We start from the raw sequence: 21,323 nt of genomic DNA, 5'->3' as shown, positions 1-21,323 counted from the left end.
AGTAGGCCTTTCCATTTAAATGCCAGTTTATTTGTGGAAAGTGCCACTTGGCTTCACTTTCTAAATGTAAGGCACAATTCCTCATTTATATTTTTTCAAATGCACAGCATTTCAATGTCTCTTTTCCCATGTGTACTGCTGCAGTTTTGAATCTTGGCCTCTCGATCTCTGTCACTCTGGGTCTGTATTTTCACCCCACAGTCACTTGCGCATAATTGTATGCCTTAAAGTAATGATTAAGGAAAATAACGATCGTGGGTGATGCCAAGATCCTCACTCATAATGTGAACGGAATCTTTGAACGGGAATAGGTCATCCTTTAGGTGACCCACCTACTTAGTGGGATACCTTGGAGTAGTGATTTGCCCAACCCCAAAGCTTGTTAAATGAAAGAATGAAGAGAAGCTATTACTGCTCTTGCGTTCAACTTACATAAACCGTGAAGACATTTTGTGCGTGTGTATTTTTAGATTGCAAACATTGAAGGACTTTTTTTTGTTTAAATGGTGACCTTGCACCACATTATACTGTACCCTGTACCTATTAGTAAAACAGATGCTATCTAACAAGCAGGGTCAGACTGGGGAATATAATTGTCTTGGCACCAATTAAAAAGTGGCCCACAGTTGCAAATGGCAATTAATTCCTTTTGTGACAGACTCATTGAATAGTACGTAAGGGGGAGGCCTTTGATAAAATGTTGTGCAAATTGTGCCTTTTAAAGAATATTTATTCAGTACTGGTCAAACCTACTATCCGCATGGTGAAGTAACTTATCAAATTGGCCCACATGGGCCAGAAATGTGGCCCACTTTCACCAAAAGAACTGGCCCACACTAGCATTTTGTGTTTTTGGTTTGGGCATTGCCCTATTGCCCTGTAGGCCAGTCTGAGCCTGCTAACAAGATGCACAGCGCATCCCAGGTATTTTTCAGATGCTTGCATATGCAACTCTGGGGGTGCAGCACAACCATTCAACCCACATTTCACCCACAATGTTTTGTTATACCATGATATTTTTGAAAGATAGAGCGCATTCAGCATTGTAACAATCATAAAACGTGTTCTTAGCACCCAAGTGCCTAGAGTATTCATTCAGTATATTGTAAGAATTAAAAGTTTCACAGTTCCAGGAATATGTTTTAAGTGCATAAAAATGTTGGCGCCAGCTAGGAAGAGAAAAGAGCGGCGCATCTCAATCATCATTCCATTTTTACAGTACACTTTCATTTGCCTTCCGTGAGATGTACATTCGCTGCTGTTTTTAGTTTGGGCTATCAGGTGTTGCTTGTGACACCTATAAGCTGAACCTATTGCATTGGAGTACACATAGAGAGGAATTACTTATGAGAAGGGACTGACAGGAATGACTTATGAGGAGGGACACAGTCTTTAGATGTTGTTTGGTTATGAGCCCACCCATTGCCTGCGCATGGCCATGCTAATCCCTATGGCCACTCTCACCCATTGCTGCCTGTGCCGACCATTGAGAAAAATAATGTTATAAAAGGGACTATAAGCGGGGGTCTGGAGGGGCCAAAAGGGTGGAAAAAAGGGTGCGAGGGACATAAAAGGGGGATAAGGGGAAGGGTGTTGAAGGGATGGGAGCACAGGGGTAAAAACACCATTCAAACAAACATTGCCAAAACCAGTAATGTTGGTGCTTTCTGCTGTTCTTTGCATTTACAGGCACCAGGGGGGCAAGGACGAGAGTTCAGAGTTTCAAAGGAGGATGTGATAAGGGGCACGGGTGTGCAAGAGAATGTGAAGGAAGGAGAATAGACCAAGGGAGGAAACGATTGAGAGAGAGTGCCATCGATGATGAGCAAGAGGAAATATGAGCGACAAGGGTAGAGAGTAAGTGGTAAGAAATAAAGCGAGAGTGTGTGCGGAAGGATAGGAGTGGGAAGAGAGTAGGGGTGGGATGGGTGAGTTGTAGAGAGAGTTGGGTGGGTGGTGTAGAGACAGTGGGAGTAGTGTGGGTGAGGTAAAGTGAGTAGGGGTAGGGTGGGTGGGGTAGAGTGAGTGGGGTCAGTGTGGGTGGGGTAGAGAAAGTAGGGGTAGAGTGGGTGGGGGTAGAGGGAGTGGGGGAGGTTGCATGGGAGTAGAGAGACAGGGGTTGGGTGGGGTGCAGTAGAAAGAGTGTAGAAAGGTTGGTGGGGGTAGAGTGAGTGGTGGAAGGCTGGGTGGAGAAGAGAGAGTGGGGGTAGGGTGGGTGGAGGTAGAGAGTGGGGGTAGGGTGGGGGTGGAGAGTGGCAGTAGGGTGGGTGGATGTGGTAGAGCTAGTGGAGGTGGGTGGTTGGGGTAGAATTGGGGTAAGGTGGGTGCCTGAGGGTAGAAAGAGTGGGTGTCAGGTGGTTAGGGTAGAGAGAGTGGGGAAGAGTGGGTGAGTGGGGATAAGGTCGGTGGGGTAGAGAGTGGGGGTTGGGTGGGGGTAGCTATTGTGGCTAGGGTGGGTGGGTTGGGGTAGAGAGAGTGGAGGTAGGGTGCGTGGTGGTAGAGAGAGTGAGGGTAGGGTGGGTGGGGGTAGAGTGGGTGGGGGTAGAGAGGGTGGGGGTATGGTTGGTGGGGGTGGAGATTGGGGGTTGGCAGAGAGAGTGGGGGAGGGTGAGTGGGTGGGTAAAGAGTGACAGTAGGGTGGGGGATGGGGTAGAGAGTGGAAGAAGGGAGAGTGGTTGGGGTACAGAGTGTGGGGTAGAGAGAGTAAGGGTAGGGTGGGTGGGTTCAAGTAGAGAGGGTAGGGGTAGAGTGGGTGGGTGGAGATTGGTAGGGTGGGTGGTGGTAGAGAGGACGGGGTAGGGTGGGTGGTAGTGGGTTAGAGAGAATGGCAGTAGTGTGGGTGGGAGTAGAGAGAGTTGGTGTATGTTATAGTAGGTTGGATGGGGTAGGGTGAGATCGGTGAGGTAAATAGGGTGTGGGTATGGTGGGTTAGGGTAGAGAGAGTGGGGATTGGGAGGGGGAGGGTGGGTAGACGTAGAGAGAGTATGGATTGGGTGGGTAGAGAGAGTAGGGATTGGGAGGGTAGGGTTAGAGAGAGTGAGCGGTAGAGAGAGTGGGAGAGGGTCGGTGGTGGTAGAGAGTGCACGGGTATGGTAGAGCAAGCTGGGGTAGGATGGGTGGGTGAGGTTAGAGAGAGCAGGGGTATTGTGGGTGGGGTAGAGCAAACAGGGGTTTGGGTGGGTGGGGTAGAGACAGTGGGGTTGGCTGGATGGGAGTAGAGAGAGTGGGGTAGGGTGGGGTAGAAAGAGTCTGTGTCTGGTGGGGAGGGTAGAGAGACCGGGGTAGAGTGTGTGAATGGGGGTAAAGTTGGTGTGATAGAGAGTGGGGTTTGAGCGGGTGGGGGTAGAGAGTTGAGGGAGGTTGGGTGGGTAGGGTAGATTGAATTGAAGTAGGGTGGGTGGGGTTAGAGGGAGTTGGGGAGGTTGGATGGGAGTAGAGAGAGTGGGGTAGGGAGGCTGGGTTGTGGTAGAAAGAGTGGGGAAGGTTGGGTAGCGGTATAGAGAGTGGGGGATGGGAGGGTGGGGTAGAGAGGGTGGTGGTGGGTTGGGTGGCGTGGATGGCTGGGGGTAGAAAGAGTGGTTGTCGGGTGGGTAGGGTAGAGTGAGTGGGATAGGTTGTGTGAGTGGGGATAAGTTTGGTGGGGTAGAGCGGGGGTTGGGTCAGTGGGGGTAGATATTGGGGCTAGGGTGGGTTGGGGTAGAGAGTGGAGGTAGGGTGGTTGGGTGGTGGTAGAGAGAGTGGGTGTAGGGCGGGTGGGGAGTAGAGAGAGGGGGGAGGGTGGGTGGGTAGGGGTGGGTGGGTAGAGAGTGATGGAATGGGTGGGTATGGCTAGGTGGGTAGAGAGTGATGGTAGGGTGGGTGGGTTGTGTAGAGCGAGTGGTTGAGGTAAAGAGTGTGGTGGCAGAGTGGGTGGGGGTAGAGAAATGGGGTAGGGTGGATGGGTTCAAGTAGAGAGGGTAGGGGCAGAGGGGGTGGGTGGGGTCAGGTAGGGTGGGTGGTGGAAGAGAGGGTGGAGGTAGGGTGGGTGGGCAGGAGTAGAGAGAATAGGGTTAGAGTGGGTTGAAGTAGAACGAGTGGGTGTTTGGTATGGTAGGGTGGGGTGGTTGGGTGATAGGGTTGGATGGGTGGGGGTAAAGAGAGTGGGGATTAGCTGGGGGAGCGTGGAGAGAGTGGAGGTAGGGTGGGTACAGGTAGAGTGAGTATGGATTGGGTGGGTAGGGGTAGAGAGAGTAGGGATTGGGTGGTTAGGGTTAGAGAGAGTGAGGGATAGAGAGAGTGTGGGGGTGGCTGGGGGTAGAGAAAGTGGGGGAAAGTGGGGGTAGAGAGTGCACAGGTATAGTAGAGCAAGCTGGGGTAGGGAGGGTGGGTGAGGGTAAAGAGAGCAGGGGTAGGTTGGGTGGGGTACAGAAAACAGAGGTATGGTGGATGGGGTAGGTCAAGTGGGGGTAGGGTAGGTGGGGTGGAGACAGTGGGGTAGGGTGGGTGGCGTGGTAGATTGAGAGGAAGTAGGATGTGTGAGGTATAGAGAATGGGGGTTGGGTGGCGGTAGAGGGAGGGGGGAGGTTGGATCAGAGTAGAGAGAGTGGGGGTAGGGTGGGTGGATGTGGTAGAGACAGTGGAGGTAGGGTGGGTGGCTGGGGGTAGAGGGGGGATGGGGTGGGTGGGGGTAGATAGAGTGGGGATAGGTTGGGTGGGGGTAGCTACTGGGGTTAAGGTGGGTGGGTGGGGGTAGATATTGGAGGTAGAGTAGGTGGGGTAGAGAGTGGTGGTATCGAGGCAGGGTTGGTGGGGTGTAGAAAATGGGGTTTGATAGAATGGGGATGGGAAGGGTGGGCGTAGAGAGAGTGGTGGTATGTTGGGTGGGTGGTGGTAGAGAGAGTGGGTGTAGAGAGTGGGGGAATGGTGGGTGTGGTAGGGAGAATGGGGATCAATGTGTGGGGTAGAGAGGGTGGGAGTAGATAGTGTGGGGGTAGAGAGAGTGGGGGAGGGTGAGTGGGTGGGTATGGATGGGTGGTTAGAGATTGGCTGGGTGGGGAGATGGGGTACAGAGTGGAAGTAGGGTGAGTGGTTGGGGTAGAGATATTGGGGGTAGAGTGGTTGGGGTTAGAGAGAGTGGGGGTAGGGTGGGTGGTTCCAGGTAGAGAAGTAGGGGTTGGGTGGACGGTGGTAGAAAGGGTGGGAGTAGGGTGGGTAGCGGTAGAGAAAATGGGGGTAGAGTGGGTGGGCGTGTAGAGAGAATGGGTGTATGGTATGGTGGGGTGGGGTGGGGGCAGATAAGGTGGGTTGAGCATGGTAGAGAGTGGGATTTCAGTGGGTGAGGGTAGAAAGAGTGGGGATTGGGTAGTGGATGGTGGGTGAGTGACGAGAGAGTGGACGGAGGGTGTGTAGGGGTAGAGACAGTATGGATTGGGTGGGTAGGGGTTGAGAGATTAGGGATTGGGTGGGTAAAGGTAGAGAGAGAGGAGTAGAGAAAGTGGGCAGAGGGGGTGGGGGCAGAGAGTGCAGGGGTATGGTAGAGCAAGCTGAGGTAGGATGGGTGGGTGAGGGTAGAGCAGGGTTAGGGTGGGCGAGGTAGAGCATATGGTGGTTGCGTAGTTGGGGTAGAGAGAGTGGAGTAGGGTGGATGTTTTTGGGTAGAGAGTGTGGTTGTAGTTTTGGGGTATAAAGGGTGGGGTTAGGGTGGGTGGGGGTAGGGAGAGTGGGGACTCAGTGGGTGGGAGTAGGGAGAGAGGCGTAAGGTGAACGGGTAGGGTTAGAGAGAGGTGGGATGGGTGATGGTAGTTGGTTGGGGCTTAAAACATGAAGAACAAAGCAGCCTCGGAGGACTTGTGAAATGTAGCCCAAAATAGCCCAACCAGCCCACGTAATGAGGGTGGGGCTAGAGAGAGTGGGGCCACAGGTAGAGAGGGGTTGTGTGGGTGTAGAAAGGCATCCTCAGGAGGACAAAAAAACAGATTGGCTGTCAAAAGCAGCCCCATATGAAATAACTGCGCAGCTGGGAAATGGAAAGCCTGCCACAAGACTTGCTTCTTACAAAGCTGTTGATTGAGCAAATATTGTTAGGAAGCTTCTCATTGGGTAGTATGGTGGAGGAGTAGTTTGGAAAAAGAGATTTTAGTGATTTGGCAGTTTCATGCCATGGCACTGCCTGTTGCTATGCCAACGAGATATTCTCAGTTTGGAATCTCCATTCTCTCTCTCTATCTTCTGTAACAATGGCTTTGGCAATTGTGGGTGCAAGCGCCACAAAAATTCGCCAATACCAAAAAAAGACAAAACACATTCTCGCAGAAAAACGAAATGCAGGGTAAACATAGCTTATTGTCTTTAAAAAGCTGCAATTGATAGCAATTGACTAACAATCTGTTGCCCGAACGTTGCTGCCATGGCTTCATTCTCTGCGAAAAGAGTGATATGAAACTGACTCCAAGACAAAAGAAAACAAGCACTGGAGGAAAGTGTGCAGTGTTTCAGTTTGATGCCAATTGAAGAAGAAAAATATGTTCTTGTGTGTAACTGAAAATGTTGCCATCTGTGAGTAGAGCATTCTCTCTCAGAACGAAAAATGGAATAGACCCTCTACAACACACTAGAGCGATAAGACCAAATAGGAAGTAGCCACGAGACCACTTTAGATGGTCAAAATCTCTCTCCTTTGGGTCAAACGTCCTATATTTGTGGAATGAATGTGTTCACGTTCATCTCAGCTATGCAATCCTATGGGAAGCAGAAGTTGAAGACATCCATGGCCAACATTCTTTTGACACTGTATTCATTACAGAGACCTGGTTTTCACACACATTATACATTGTCATAAGTTTCCTGCCGGACTGCGTAGGTAGATGGTGACCAAGGGGGCTTGTTGCCTCCTCATACGATGGAATGCTAGTACTGGGGTGGCATTGGGAGGATCCCCTGGGTATGCCCACTATGCCATATGCAGAGGACAGGGACTTATCACAGAGTAACCATAGAAGCTCCTATGCATTATTAAAAAAGAATTGAGGAGCAGCGATCTAACCCAACTGGCAGTGCCTGGACGCTCTGCTCCCTTCACGTGTGTATAGAGCTTTACTAAATCTACCCAGAAAAAGAGGGCAACTTCAGATAGGACAGGGAATCCCTAAGACAATTATCCATTCCTCAGACAAATGCTCCACACACATACAGTTGAGAACAGTTAAGCAGGGAAAGCTACCCCAAGGGTGGAGACAGAGTGTGATGCCCAGAAAGAGGACGGCCAAGCATTCCAGGCTAACAAGTCCCAAATTCCACCTTGGAAATGGAACCCATCTTGAGGTTTGGGACGCACGCGCCAGTCCCTTTACCAGTGAGCTGAAGAGGAATAGAGAGTTAAGAACTCCATGATGACAGAGAGGTCTTAAAGATGTGATCCAACAGACACTAGAGACCCTAACCCACCTAGGCCCAGAGAAGTATGGCTGCCAAGTTTCCTATATCAAGCCTCCACACCTGAGTTTCATTAACCCAGAGAAAGACTGTAAGGAAGGACCAAGGTGTTGCAGGCAGAAGGAGGAACACGCATGGTCATGGATGAGCCAATCTCAAGTCCTACACCAGGAATATAAATGATACCCAAGGCCAGAGTCCAATGGTGGGTCTGCATCCCATCTACCACACCTGAGCTCCCTGTAACAAAGTCCCCTGCCTGTCTTTGTAGAGTGCCAGGAGAGTGACTTGGAGGCTACCGCCTGAGCCAATGAATTATAGGACATAGTGCAGATTGTAGAGGATACCAAGGTCACTCCCATGTGGGTCCGCTCACTTGCCAAGGGCCAGCCCCATTGCCTCAGCCCAGGACAATTCTGGGGGGGGTATGGACCCTCCACAATACATTGGTTCACCAGGGCAGCTTAATACTGAAAGCCTTAACCCTGCCCAAGAGCCTAAGAGAGCTCTTCAGCGTAATGATAAGGCAGCCCCCCCCCCCGCAATGGAGAGAGCTTGCAGTCTGCAGATGTCCAGCTGCAGTAGGGAGAACATTTCCGTTCACCAGACACTGTACGCTTATACGGTAATACTTCATCCAGAACATCAGGAAAGTAATTTCAATCTTAAAAGCAACACTTGATGAGTCAGAGAGTCCTGTTGATACAATGTTGCAAGTCTGCACATTGTATCAAAGCAAAACTGAATTTAAAGAAGCCTTGTCTCTTGGTAGAGAGTTTCTCTAACAGAAATACAGTGCGTCAGGTTTCTCAAGCACCCAAACTATTCAGGAAAGTGTATAATGTAGGAATCTTATCCATTGTGTTCCAAGGTCCAATTCACACACTGGAAACCAGAAGCTCTTAGCATGGTACAAGCAAGATAGTGAAGGAACACAGAGGAAGTACTGACCTCCAGATGCTGGCCAGATCAGTTTCAAACTTGGTTGCACCATCAAACCCAAAACAGGCCAAGGTGCACTTAGGGAAGCTAGCCAGACTCAGCCCTTACATAATTACCACTCACAGGTCCAGACCCTCAGTGAAAAGCTCAACCATGGGAGGAGGAAACACAGTGGGTATGCAACCAGCCCAAAGTTGCTGATTGTGAACAGTTTCAACAGGTTGTATCTAACAGTTGGAGTAGTTTGGGGAGCACTACTATGGAGGAGAGAGGGAAATAAGGGGTCAGGAAGAGGTGTCTATATCAGGAAGTGGTGATAACCGTTAGGAGGAGATAATATCAAGAGGATCGAATGAAGAGGTGGTCACAGTAGTAGGTGGCATTGAGTTAGCAGGAGGTGGAACCATCAGGAGGAAGTGGTTAAGAGTTGGAGGAAATGGTTTTACAAGGAGCAGGTGGTAAAGAATCGGAAGAGTTGTTAATATCATGAGGTGGTGACAAGAGGCAGAAGAAAGCAGTGGTAGCAGGAGGCAGTAACCACTGAAGGAGGAGTGTCAAAAACAGCAGAAGAAAGAACAGTAGAGGAGCAGGTAGATGCTATCCTGCCAGTTCCCTCCCCCTCGCCATTGTCATATTGGAACAGTTGGAGAAAAGCCATAGATGGGACCCCTGTATCGTTCCTATACCGCATTGAGTGCATGAGAGACGATATACACTCACACAGCCATACAGAATGTACCCTCGCACTGAAGGTGTGGAAGGATGTCGCCTGGAAGAATGCTACATGGAAGGATGTCACCTTCCAAGATGTCAGATTAGATCAATGAATATTATGGATAGTTGTTAAGATGAAATCTGATGAAGACAAAGTGATGTCAGGAAGAAGATATTAGAACCTATGCTGAAATGATGTGAAGATATTAAGTAATTATGGAAATGAAGCACTAAGAGTAACATGTACCTAAAGCTAAAGCAATAATGGATCTAAAGGAGATAAAGTAACACACAAGGTAGAAAGAAAACATATCGAAGCTTGCTATGGAGGAATATATAACGTGGCAAGGACAGCCATAGTAGGAAAATGGACGCTGGCTCGCGTTGAATTTAACCAAGCTACCTCTGAGACAGGCTGAGGCTGCAAGAAGCACAGGACGCAGGAAAACCGCTTTTGATGCAGAACCAACGATGAGTCAAGGTTGGCCCTGAGTTAAAGATGATATTTTCAAAGGATAAGCACAAAGCAGAAAGGGAGTACATAGATAAGCTCTGAATGTGGGACATTCTTCATAGACGGAAGACGAAAACATCTCTGAGCGCCATACTGTTTGTCAATTAAAAGTGTATAAAGTTCAAATGCGACAGAGTGAGCAAGTCTCTAGAGGCCAAGAGGAGCAACAGCACCCTGCACAATTAAATCAAATAGCCTTAAATGGCAGGCTGAAATGGACAAATTCATGGTCTTTTCACATGTGACTTAAGTTCGAAAACAAAGGCTAGTCATTAGAGCCTTAAGTTAAGATTGTGGTGTGATCACACTCCCTTGAATGTTGCAGGACAGTGAGCAGAGACGAGTTCAACTAAAAGCTACAGACTTTGGCTGATAGCCTACTGATGCAAGATGATGGACTAAGTGGGAAAATGGGAGTAGCCTGATGGGATTCAAACACCTGGGTTTCGTTATACGTATCTGCTGCTAAAGAGCCAAAAGTCCAATGTTGGGATAGTATGCCAATCCATCAGTAGGGTTGGGGGACAACCTAACATACAGTATTGCAGGAACCAATCCACTTTTGTTATTTCCACTATAATCAGTATTATACGTATTTAGAGGTAGTTCCTTGTGTTTCCTACAGACAAGGGATGGGATAGCCAATAATGCACTAATCCCTATATTGTCTATACGTAGACATGTTCCCTTCACCAATAATTTCCCTTGATAGGTTTTCTATTTTACCACATAGGATGACATCATAAATGACGTATATTGGGGTATAAGACCTCCGTGCAATCATGTTTGCCTGTGAGAGTGCATGCATCAGTCCAACGTCTGCCAGTTACCCTGCTTTATTGAATTGATAATACAGTAGTACTTTGCCATATTCTTTGCGTCTGTCTGATTATTTGGGCTGAGATCATTACTATATTTCCATCTAGCACAAAAAAACCTTCAAGGTGCTTCAGCACATTTTGGTAGCTATGCGGATGATCTAGTCGACCTAGGCCATATCCAGACTCCCGGATGCTTGGCTACTCTGGCCATTAGTCAGATGAAAGTGGAGTTTCCTGTGGAGATCGGCATGCAGAATCACGTGTGAAACAAATGTGGTTGGCAGGTCCCCCTCTGACAAAATTCCTGTCCGGTCCCTGCATGAGCCCCTGGCTGAAAGGTGAACTGGTTGGTTGAGGGAGAGTCGATGCCGGAGGACTTAAACTGAGTCACGGATGTAAGTAGAACAATGAAAGTGGCAAAACTAGGGGGAGGGATTGTGTCATAAACAATAAGTGTAAAAAAGAACAAGATTTCTTGGGAGAGATTATAAAGAGAAATAGATACCTCGTTTCCTGGTTCCAAGGGGGCAGAAGGGTATGCACTAAGATGAAGGGTATTAAGGATTCCTGAGGCAAGGCCTGCAGAAGAGTTGCATATCAAACTCCAGAATGGAGAGAAACAGAGAAGAAGATACATTTACTAAGATAGTAAAGGAAGGCATACGCAACAACATTTGTTAAAAAAAGTGCACGTGTTGGGTTATAACTTTGTTAATATACATCTTTTGTTGTGTTTAGACTGATGAATATAAAACGATAGTAAAGAATTTAAGAAATATGGGAACAATTTGGATAAAGAGATTGACGTCAATCAGGAAGGGAAAAATTAAAGGAAAGTAGTATATAAATAAAGAAGAGGTTCCTAACATACTAAGACTATGAGAACGATATAATAAAAATTTACAAAGTGTAAACGAAGAAGGAAATAAAATATCTCCTAGATTTTTAAAATAAAGTGAGAAGTTAAAATATATCCTGATTGGAATTATAAACAGTGATTGATGGTGCCTGCCTCAATTGGTTGGCATGGTATATTTGATCAATAAAGAATCAAATAAAGTATTGATGATCAAAACCGATATGTCATCATGGAGGATACACCTCTTTTACATTTATGTAGGACATTACCGTGCTATACAGCGAAAATAAAGAAATACCATTTGGAATAGGTTAGAGGCACGACTAATAAGACACTCATGCTGTGGCCTCAGGAGGGTTTGTTGTCAAAACACGTATTACGGCATATGATAATATATTTACATGCCACATATAAGGGGAAAAAAACTGCAAAAAAGATTAGCCATTTTAGAGCTTTGGAAAAATGTACCAAAGCGAGAAAGAAGATCCAGCGTATAGATAGTGGATGCTCAATCAGCATAAAGTGGAGAATAAAACACCTTTGGCTCCCCTTTCCCCCCTCAAGAGAAGAGTGCAGACACAGATAGTATTTGAGAAGGGATTTTACCCTTTGAAGGAATAAAAGCAGCAGCTGGGGTATGTTAATCCAACATATGCACCACCTGCTTATAGCAGTGAGGATAATACGGAAGAGGGTAAGCGCAGGGAACGCAAAGATATAGCAGCATGCAATGAAAGAAACAGTGTGATGAGAGAAAGGACAGACAAGACAGACAAATAAAGGAAGAAGCAGGGAAACCGAAAGAGATAAAGGATAAAGTTAAGGGAATAACAATAGAACAGAATGAATTGATGTGTGCACAAATTTTGCTTAAGCTAGATGATCAGGTTGTTGTTGAGGCTTGCGAAAGAGAGGAGAGACAAGAGCGGGAAAAGAAAAAGAAGGAAGAAGAAAGAGCATACAAGGTGTCAGCCCGAGGGATAAAGAATCAAGCGAAGGCAAGAATAAAGAAGATATGAGGCAAGAAAAGAAAAGAAGAGACTAGAATAGAAGACACAGGAAGAGATAGAAGCCCAGAGTATGAAAGTACGTAGGTTGCAACAAAGGTGAGAGGAAGATGAACGACTGGAGGAAGACAAATGGTTACAACAGCCCTGTAGAGAGCTGCAAGAAATACCGTAATCAGCATGAGCCGGTGAGCAGGATACACAAGACATAGAGCAAAGGCTTGGGAAAGTACATAGGCCAATGAGGGACAGAGGAACGTACAAAACCCAAGAGAATATAGAAGGATACCTATTAACGGGAACTCAAGGTAGATCAGGTGACGTCATAACAGATGAGTACGGAACATTGTCTTCCAACAGGCCTAACCACAACAACGCGAAAGAAGACATTAGTCACACGAGCTGGGACATAATGATGTCACACAAAGAAAGGGAGGATGCTGAGAGGGCGCAAAGAGAGGGCGTGAGCGGGTTTTCAAAAGAATCGAGCATAGTAAAAGGGGTAAAATGTCAGATTTAGAGGACCCTAAACGAAGGACACCAGAATCAGCACTCCATGTTGAGCGACCACCAGCATGATCGTGCAGTACAGGGTATATATCCCCGGCATATGTAAGCAGGTTAAGACCAATACCGGGAAGGAAACAAATGGGCAAGGCTAGCACTGCTTTGAAGACCAGGAGTGTAGGTAGATATGATTATGAAGCAGGATTTTCACAATTCCCATTATTAGAGAAGGGGGATGGTGACCACAATATGGCCACAGATGGACAAAGGTAATTTAAGGTGTAAATTGCAGAGCTTGACTTCTGGTGCTGGAAAATTGATGTATGAGTTAGAGAGGATGACATCGGGTAGATGAGAGAGCTGACAACATTTGGAAACTAGCAGGATACGCAGGTGTGACTGTGCAAAACACGACACATGATGGAGCAACATTTAATAATTGCAAAGCAGCCGTATGTCAAGTGCTCAGAATACAATATCCTGATACATCACATATGGGTACGATTATGAATAGGAAAATGGGCGAGGATGAAGACCATGTTGCCTTTATTCAAGATATTCAGGACAAATGGTGGCAGGAGACTAGTGAACCGTGGGAAAAAAACAGTAGCAATATTTTACCATATGTTGGGTCAGCGGCTGCCTGAGCCAGTGCAACGGCAATTGAACAAACAGGTGGGAATGGAAGCTAAGCCATGACCAGAAATACAATGCAGGATTAATGCAGGAGAAAATTAAGAAGAAAGCTGAAAATAGAAAGCAGGAGTGAGGAAACTTAGTTCAGAAGAAGTTGTCCAAAATAGTTATTGAGGGAGTGGTATTGATAAATTATGAAGGAGAGATGACACAGGAGACGCAGTTAGGGCAGCAAAATAATACAGGATATCCCACAGGTCAGAGTGGGAAGGGGGAATGTGCCTAGAGGAGTAGGATGAGGTGGATTTCAAAACTCTAGGGGAAGCGGAGGATTTAATGGTGGGCAGCCCAAACAATGTTGGAATTGTGGGAGAATGGAACATATAGCTAGGACTTGCAGAAGCAGAGGAGGCATACAACAGAATTGGCAAGCTCCAAGAAGAGGGGTGGGTTATGCTCCACAATATAATAAAGAACAGCAGGAATATTATGCCCAAGATCACAGGTATGCTCAGACATATGTGCCACAACCCCAAAATATGCAGCCAGAACTGCTGCAAATGCAATTGCTGCAAGGGCAGTCACAGCAAGCACCCATGCAACACAACAGGCCCGGCGGCAGCAGGCACCAATACAGCAGGCTATGGTACCACAATGGAACATGGCCCCAGGAGTTGAAAAGGCACCGACACCCAAAATGGGGAGTGTGACTGTAGTAGGAGGAAATTCCTTCAAAGGTACAGGGAAGAATTTATATCCACAATAGGACAGCCCACAGAGTGACTTGATATGTTCAGTACTATCAGTGACTCCAGACCCCCAAGAGGAACCAAATGTCAAGGTGACGATAGGAGCCACTCGTTCCTGTGTCCGCGAAGGAAAATATCCAATGTCAGGTATTGTCATGAATGTTCAGGTTCTCTTGGGAGATGAGTTTAGTTCCTTTTCCAGATGAATTACCTATTTATATAGGATTTGTATTTGTATTTTGTTTATTTATATAGCACGCCGGGCCCAAAGGCATCTGGGCACATATCTTAGGAGGAAAAGTTATGATTACATACAAAATAAGGTGGCTCTACCAACTTACAGACAACATGTGGGTAGAGGTACAGTATGACAAGAATATATACAATATAAAATACAAAGTATGTACAGGCAAGAAGGATATACAAGAGTGGTTTTAGTGGCAGATTGACCGTATCTGTAGTATATCGTCCGATGTCTTATGCGTTTTGTGCTAAGAGCCACCCTTTAGTTTTGTTCTTAAAGGAATGGAAGGCATTTGGAAGGGTATTCCAGAGCTTAAATGCCTGGACAGGGAAACTAGCGCTGCCAGCTTTTTGAAGTTTAAATCTAGTCTGGGATAGGCTATGGGCTTGGGCCACTCTCATGGGTCGAGCGGAAGTGTGTGGTGTGAGATGGTTGGCTAAGTACATAGGAACCTGGTTGGACAGGCACTTGTGAGTCAGGGCAAGTGTTTTCAGGGAGATTCTGTGCTTAACAGGAAGCCAAAGTAGGTTACGTCTATGGTTAGAAATGTGGTGGTTTCTAGGTATGTTTAAGGCTGCTCGAATGGCTTTGTTCTGAATGACTTGGAGTTTGTTAAGGTTAGATTGGCTAGTCCCGAGGTAAAGGGTGCTACAATAGTCTATCTTGGACATGACGAGTGTTCTAGCCAAGATAGTGCAATTAGTAGTGGTCAAGAATGGTCTACAGGCTGTGATAAGCTTGCATGTATAGGCCGACGCTGAGCTGACAGCATTGGTTTGTCTACACAATGATAGTGTTGAATCAAGGTAAATTCCTAAGGTTTTGGTGTCTTATGAGACCTTAATGACATTGCCATCAATGATGAACGACTGGAAGGAAGGGTCAAGTTTGTTCAGACGTTGGTGTGAATCCGAAATGAGGAGTTCCGTCTTGTCTTCATTGAGACAAAGCTCTTGTTGCACCATCCATGCCTGAATAACCAAGTATACGTCATTCAGGGATTTAGTGTCTTCTGCATGATCACCCATGATGGGGATGAGTATCTGGGTGTCATCAACATAGTTCGTGAACGAGACACCCACATAGTCAAGTACATCAAACAGGGGTTTAGTGAACACATTGTAAAGTGTTGGTGGAACGCAGGAATTTCGGGGTACCCCACAGTGGATGGGCGCAGGCTCAGCAGATGCTAGCGGAGAAAACACACGCATGTATCTGTTGCTTAAGAAGGATCGATCCAGGCGGTTGCAGAGTCAGAAAAGTGGGCGGCTGATATGAGGTGCTGGCAAAGGATTTGGTGATTAACCAAATCGAAGGCAGCTGAAAGATCAAGTAATAATAGCAAAGCTAATTTACTGTTGTCTTTCAGCACCTCGATCTGTGTTTTGAGGTCTATGAGGGCAGTTTCCGTCCCGTGCCGAGGCCGGAAGCTGGATTGCATTAGGCCAAGAAGGTTGTTAACTTCCAGATAATCCTGAATCTGTAGGTAAGCGGCCGGGTCCAATATTTTGAGCAAGAATGGGACCATGGTAATGGGCCTGTAGTTGGTATGTAGGTTGGGTCAAGGGATGTTTTTTTAAGCAAAGGGATGACCAAAGCGTCCTTTAGTTTGTCCGGGACTGTATTTGATTTGAAGGATGAGTTTATAAAGGCACTTATGAATGGGGTTAGATCATGGGAGGCCTCCTTGATAATGGGGGCTGGGCATGTTTCCCTTGACAATTGGATGGTTTCATTTTGTTAATGATGCATTCAACTTCAGCAATAGTGAGTGGGGAGAAGCTGAATGGTTTAAAGTTAGGAGTGGCCTGCTGATAGGAGTCGTGGGGGTGATCGGTTGCTTGCCTGTCTGTAGACAGTTTTGCTTAGTTTTAATTTTAATTTGGAGGGTGGCAATTTAGTCCAGGAGTGCTTTCTAAATATTCAAAGACCATTTGCTGTCTTTAGTGCAGGAATCGGGGAGAGTGGTAGGTGATTCAAGTTCCTTCAGGATCTTAAACACTTCTTTGGTATTGGAATCCGCTTGTGTGATACGTTTGTTGAAGATATCTTTTTTAGCCTGGAAGATAGCCTCTTTATAGTTGATGGAAGCTATGATGAGACTGTCTTTATGGGTGTCCGGGGGATGACTTTTCCAGTGGGCTTCCGCCTTGCGTAACAATCTCAACTGTGGTGTAAACCATGAATTGAGATGTGCCGAGGTTTAGATTTCCTAAGTTTGATTGGGGCGATAGAGAGCGATGGGAGAGCATGATATGTCAATGCCATTATTATACTCTAGGCATACACCAGTTAATTGAAATGAATTGAATTGATATTTTATTTCTATCACGCTCATACACAAGTGTTTCAGAGCACGACAATGGAAGGGGAACAGGAGAGAACAAAACAATCGTACTAGGCCCAGTGACATTGAGAACGTGCAGGTGCATGGGAGAGGGGGAGGGGGAAAAGTGCATGGAAGGTGGGAGAAAAGGAGAGTGTGGAGCAAGGAGATACAGATAAATAATAATAAATAATAAAGCCAACAAACAATGGTAGTGCAGCCAGCAAGTGGCAAGTGCTGGGTTTAAGGCAGCAGACTGGGTAGGTCTGATAAGTGCAGGAAGAAAAAGTGGGAGGAACTACATGGGTACAGATACAGACCCTAGTGCAAGGGGTGGCTCGAAGGCAGTGCGGGAGGGTGGTAGGGTGAGAGGGTACCTGGGCCCAGGGGACAAAGGGTGGCCAGGTGCACAGTGCCGAGGGAGAACAGAAATCCGCAGAGAAGAGGGGGGGCGAAGGCAGAAGCAAAGAGGAAGGTCTTGAGGAGCTTCCAGAACCGGAGATGGTTCTCCTCAAGTTTTAGAGTGGCAGGGAGGCTTTTCCAGAGGGAGGCCACAGCCAAAGGCAGATATCTACCCCCAGCTCGTTTCTTTGAAAAATGACTGACCCTGAGGGAGTTAGAGGTAGAGGAGTGAAGAGCTTGAGAGGGGAGGTATGTTGGACCCAGGCCCCAGAAAGCCGTGTAGACAGTGCAGAGGGTTTTGACTTCAATCCTTGCATCCACAGGCAGCCAATTGAGAGATATCAGAGCTGGAGAGATACGATCCCAGGGCTTGTGACCAAGGACAAGTCTTGCAGTCCTGTTCTGGATGAGTTGCAAAGGGCGGAGAGTAGAGGCAGGTAGATTTAGAAAGGGGCTGTTGCAATAGTCCAACCTAGAGTCAACCAGAGCTTGGGAGACAGTGAGCTTCTGGGGGAAGGAGAGGAAAGGCAGAGTACCTATGAGGAGGTGCAGTAGGAAGTTTGACTTTTAAGAGACATCAGCGATGTGGGCAGAGAAAAAAGTGTGGAATCAAAGGTGACCCGAGGTCTTTAGGAGGGGGGGCCAAGGGAGGCCGGCCAGAGAGTGAGGGGAAAGGGATGTGACTTAATGACAAAACTTAACATGTCGATATCTTTCCCTGATGAAGGGATAGTGTGCTCCACTACAGGGATACACTATATAAATGTGGGAGAGTTTATACTAGCCTTTGCAGGCCGGAAAGCATTAGGAGGAGTGCCATTAGATCCAGAAGTATTTTTGTATGGAGTGACTTTTCTATTATCATGGTGACCCAGGTTGGCAGGTAACATTTTGAGAATACCTGATTCATTTTTGTTTAGGTCAGAAATCCCAATGGACGATGAGGAAGGGCAGATCATTCCCTTAGAATTAGAAACAGCAGTGGTCAGAGAAGAAAGGGTGAGGCTGCATGGGGCAGATGATGAAGGAAGGAGATGGAGATCAATGATAGTGTTCAGTGAAGGATACAGATTGACCGTTGGATTGCTATTCTGATGATGAAGTAGTGTTTTTTATAAGTGTCACTTATTGGATTAAAGTGAAGAATATAGAAACACTGCAGAGAATAGCATTGGTTAAAAAAAAGACTGCTGTTTTTTCAGGAAGATTTAGAGAAAGTGCCAGAGATTTTATGGACCACAGGCCCGTTTGATGTCGGTTTATTAAAAGGGATATGTGCAGTTAAAACTACATTAAAACCAGGAGCTCTTTCACCATTGCTAGTGAAGCAGATGAAGGTATATTTGAATCAATTTTTGTTTTAATGAAGCAGGGCATATTGGTGCCATCAGATTCATCATGTTACACAGCCATGTACCTTGCGGAAAAATCCAAGGGGGGTATGGATACTTATTCAGGACCTTCGCCCTCTAAATAATATAGTCGAAGCTGAGTTTCCTTTAGTTTCAAATCCTGTGACGATACTGTGCAACATCCTCTCCATGGCAAAATATTTCACAGTTGGCAATTTAAAAAATGCATTCTTTTCAATTCCCCTTCATGAACACTCACAAGATTTGACTTCCTTTTTGTATAGAAATATGCATCTGAAACATACTTGTTTGCCCTAGGGGCACTGTGAGTGCCCTTCCATTTGTAATAGAGTCCTCCAGATTTATTTGGGAAATGCCCAACTTGAAAGTGCAATAATTCAGTATTTGGATGACATTTTGGTGTGCAGTCAGACAGAGGAAAGGTGCAGAGGAGACTCAGTAAAACTCATGAACATACTCTCAGAGAAAGGATACAAGGTAGACAAGGAGAAATTACAATATTGTCAAGAACAAGTCTTTTATATAGGACAGTTAATCCCTCACAAAGGGAGAAAAGTGACACCTGAAAGAGCAGAAGCAGTTATGAAAACGGTAGCACCAAAAACAGCGATGGAAATGCAACAGTTCTTAGGCTTATGTAATTATTGCAGGGCCTGGGTTTTTGATTATAGTACGTATATTTGACCGCTTTTAAAAGGGCTTAAAGGAGCACAGCTAGATATGAGCAAAATAACATGGACAGTTGAGATCACTGAAGGGTTTAAAGAACTGAAAAAGGCAATCAGTACAGCCCCTGTAATAGGGATCCCAGATTACAATGAAGAATTATATTTATTCTCCCATTCAAATGGAGAGTTCATGACAGCAGTTCTTACACTGAAAATGACACTAGGACATGGACATAAACCCGTAGCATATTGCAGAGCGATTTTAGATCCAGTAATAAAGGGACAATAACCCTGTGAGCAATATTTAACTGCAGCTGCATTCGTAATTGAAAAAGCTTCAAGGAGAACAATGGGATGCCCAATAACGTTATTTGTAGAGTATTCATTATTTGCATTTTTAGAGAAGCCCAAAAGTACATTGAACATATAAAGAGCATCTGGGTATGAGGTGATTATTTAAAACCCCATAATTCAAATTGTTAGATGTAAGACAGTGAATCCAGCAATGTTCATAGCAGAACCAGAAGGAGAGGATGACTGTGTTAATGATTGGACAACGTATATTGAGAATTATATCGAAATCCTACAGGCTAGAGAAAATGCCATTGGGAGGGCAGAAGTTGTTTTCATTGATGGTTCTTCGAAAATTGACCGGACCAGACGACTGGCGAAAGGCATGCGGGAACAGTGGTAATGAAATTGAATAGAGAAGGTGAATTTTAGGTAGTAACAAGCATGAGATTGTCTTTGAATTATTCAGCACAGGCTGCAGAATTAGTGGTGCTCATCAAAGCGCTGCTGAGCTTTGAGGATGAGGAAGTACAGTGTACTCTAACTCCGCCTATGTGACATCTACTGTACATGCAGGTTTGTCATGCTGGAAAAGGTGGGGCTTCCTCCAGGCAAACGGCACTCCGGTGCAACATGTGGCCCTATTGGACAAGCTTATAGAAACATTAAATCTCCCATTAACCCTATCAGTCGTAAAATACTAAGTGCATTTTAAACAAGCAGATTTCATTTCCTCTGGACACGAAGTCGCAGATGTAGAGGCCAAAAAAGCAGCTTATTATCCACCCATGTCTAGATTAGAGAAAGAATATGTTAAACAAAAGACAGGACAATGCATGTTATCAAAGGAAGGCTTTAACACGCTGTCCAGTTAATTGAAATACAAGGTTGAGCTCCACAAGAACAGGATTTAGGGAGAAAGTGTTCTTTATCCTCCACTGAGGTAATTTGAAGACAGGATAGCACTGGAAAGCCTGTTAGGCCTCTAGCATTATTGAGAGTAGCTCTAGAGCAGCTTCACTACCGGGGCACATACGACGCAACAGAGTTTAGCTGCAACAATAGCAGAAGAGTGATTTACACCCAATCTCCTGGAACATGTGGCACAGTTCATTTTAAATTGCATCCTATGCCAGAAATTCACTGTAGGGCACACTTTGCAAACAGTGAGAGGAGCAATCCCTACACCCAATGGCCCATTTTAGCATCTGGATATAGATTATGTAGATATGCTACAGATATGCAAGAGCTACAGATATATGCTGGTCGTAGTATGTCCTTTTACTAGATGAAGAGAGGCAGGTCCATGCACACACCCTGATGCCCTGCGCACTGGCAAATTCCTTTTACACGCAGTGTTCCCCAGGTGGGGAGTGTATGAAGTTTTGCGGTCTGACAACAGATGGCATTACGTCAATGAACTATTTGAGCAGATAGTACTTCTGTTAGGTATAAAACACACATTTTCCTCTGCTTATCATCCACAGGTGAATGGCATCTGTGAGAGATTAAATGGATTGTTAAAAGAGTGCATAGCGAAGTTGAAGATTACTCTAAGAAAGGGATGGCTGCATTGCCTGCCTCTTGCTTTATATGCCATAAGAAATCAGCCAGGTCCAGATCACCACCCAACTCCTTATGAGCTGGTGACTGGATGCTGTATGAGAACCCCATCGACTCCTCCAGCTAGGGTAGGAACTGATGCCCATAGTGTAGCAAAGGCATCAGGTGACAACATGCACTGTTATTTAACAACAATGATTTCAAGTGTGTCTTTCATGTCTCAACAGATCAAAAACAAAATGGAAGGGTCAAAATGAAGTGGTAAAGACAACTGCATGAAACAGAAGATTTGCTGAA

The 21,323-nt window shown here is 46.0% G+C and overlaps 1 non-coding gene across 1 annotated transcript; it reads left to right on the top strand.

The window, feature by feature from the left end:
* The first annotated feature begins 219 nt into the window (after positions 1 to 219).
* On the top strand, positions 220 to 369 carry LOC138514794 (U12 minor spliceosomal RNA). Its single transcript, XR_011281946.1, has one exon. It is a non-coding gene; the product is annotated as a U12 minor spliceosomal RNA (small nuclear RNA).
* The last annotated feature ends 20,954 nt before the right edge of the window (positions 370 to 21,323 follow it).

The sequence above is a fragment of the Ambystoma mexicanum genome, chromosome 12 (genome assembly GCF_040938575.1).
Source record: "Ambystoma mexicanum isolate Mex_15411 chromosome 12, UKY_AmexF1_1, whole genome shotgun sequence".
Classification (NCBI taxonomy): Eukaryota; Metazoa; Chordata; class Amphibia; order Caudata; family Ambystomatidae; genus Ambystoma; species Ambystoma mexicanum.
Note: the sequence above shows the minus strand (reverse complement) of the source record. Positions and strands in the feature narration are given on the sequence as shown.